This window comes from Aulostomus chinensis, chromosome 1, assembly GCF_037954235.1.
Source record: "Aulostomus chinensis isolate RoL2024-O1b breed Wild chromosome 1, RoL_Achi_v1.0, whole genome shotgun sequence".
Classification (NCBI taxonomy): domain Eukaryota; kingdom Metazoa; phylum Chordata; class Actinopteri; order Syngnathiformes; family Aulostomidae; genus Aulostomus; species Aulostomus chinensis.
Window position 1 is genome coordinate 14953112 of NC_141320.1, and position 1407 is coordinate 14954518.

Sequence of the window (1407 nt, forward strand, 5' to 3'; positions counted from 1 at the left end):
TCAGGGTGGATGACAGCTTCTTCTGCTGCTGCATCTGAGTGGCTAGGATTGGAGCTTTTACCCTCCAAGGTTGTTTGGTTCCAGGGGAAATTCTAAAATTCCAGTCCCCAACCTGGGCTGTTCTGAAACTCTTCTCCTGAATCACTCCTGAGCTGCAGCAAGAACAAATACCAGTGCCAACCAGATCAACTTAATGGCTGCTAACAGCCTCAGACACTTGATTTCCATCAATCTGGAGCCAAGAAGGCCCTCACCTGTGGTTCTCCTCCAGGAGGGTCCAGGTTCTGCCATTGTGGCTCCTGGTGCCACTGCCAGAGAGCCTCAGCTGCACACTGCAACATTTCAACAGGAGATTGACATTCCTTCAAATGTCCTGACGTCTGATTCCAATGGTTCTGTTCCATATTTATATTTGAAAATAAATCACACAATGAAAGCTGCCTCAGCTGCTTTAAGAGAGAGAACAAGCTAAGAGATTTGAAACCAGTAAAATATGCTTTTCTGTGTGCAAACTAGTGAGGGGCATGGAAGGATATTTTACCACCAATCCAGAACCCAGACTTTAGTCATGTGATGAGATGGAGTCTCTGATTATGAAGTTAATGGACAAAATGTGAATTAAAAGAAAACACATTTCTTCAGCAGACTTTGATCCAACATTGAAGTTAGAGTTTGGTGGCTGCTCCATGTTGGAGGAAACCAGGCGATGTTGGACCGTCACAGGGAAGCTCCTTTGCCTCCTCTGCTGCCAGTTCAACCACTCACTCCTATCAGTGGAGAGCAGCTTCAACTGGGTTTGGAATTTACCACTGTGGATGCATAGGAATGTGGAGAAAATGTACTTTGTCAGAAGTGGGATTCGAACCCACGCCTCCAGGAGAGACTGCGACCTGAACGCAGCGCCTTAGACCGCTCGGCCATCCTGACAGACACTGACAGTTGCAGACTTCAATATCAAATCAATTCATTCACTGACAAAGTAGAATTTTTTCCACAGGAGCTACTGGCTCCTTAGTTGTTACATTTATTGTTAACATTAAACACACAGTCTGAGTTCATGGCAGGAAGAAATGAACCAGAATATTTGAACCACGTAACATCGCTTGATCAGTTTGTTACATGGGACACATTCCAGACAGGAAGGTCCTTCTGAGACTTGAACTCTGATCACTGGATCCAGAATTCTCACCCTTCCACCATGGAACCAAACACAATGAGGAGGTTCCTCTAAATACCACTTGACATCACCTGCAATCAACCTGTTGCTATTTGGAGGTTCATCTTGCTCTTGTTCCAGACTACATTGGCAAAAGGATCATGAACCACAAGGAAATCATAGAACTCCAGATTTATTCAGGACTTTCTAACTCCATCGTGTGACCTGGGAGCAAAGACTGGCCAGGCCTT

General features: G+C 45.2%; 1 non-coding gene across 1 annotated transcript; it reads right to left on the reverse strand.

The window, feature by feature from the left end:
• Positions 1-844: 844 nt before the first annotated feature.
• trnal-cag (transfer RNA leucine (anticodon CAG)) lies at positions 845-927 on the reverse strand. The gene has a single exon. It is a non-coding gene; the product is annotated as a tRNA-Leu (tRNA).
• Positions 928-1407: the final 480 nt, after the last annotated feature.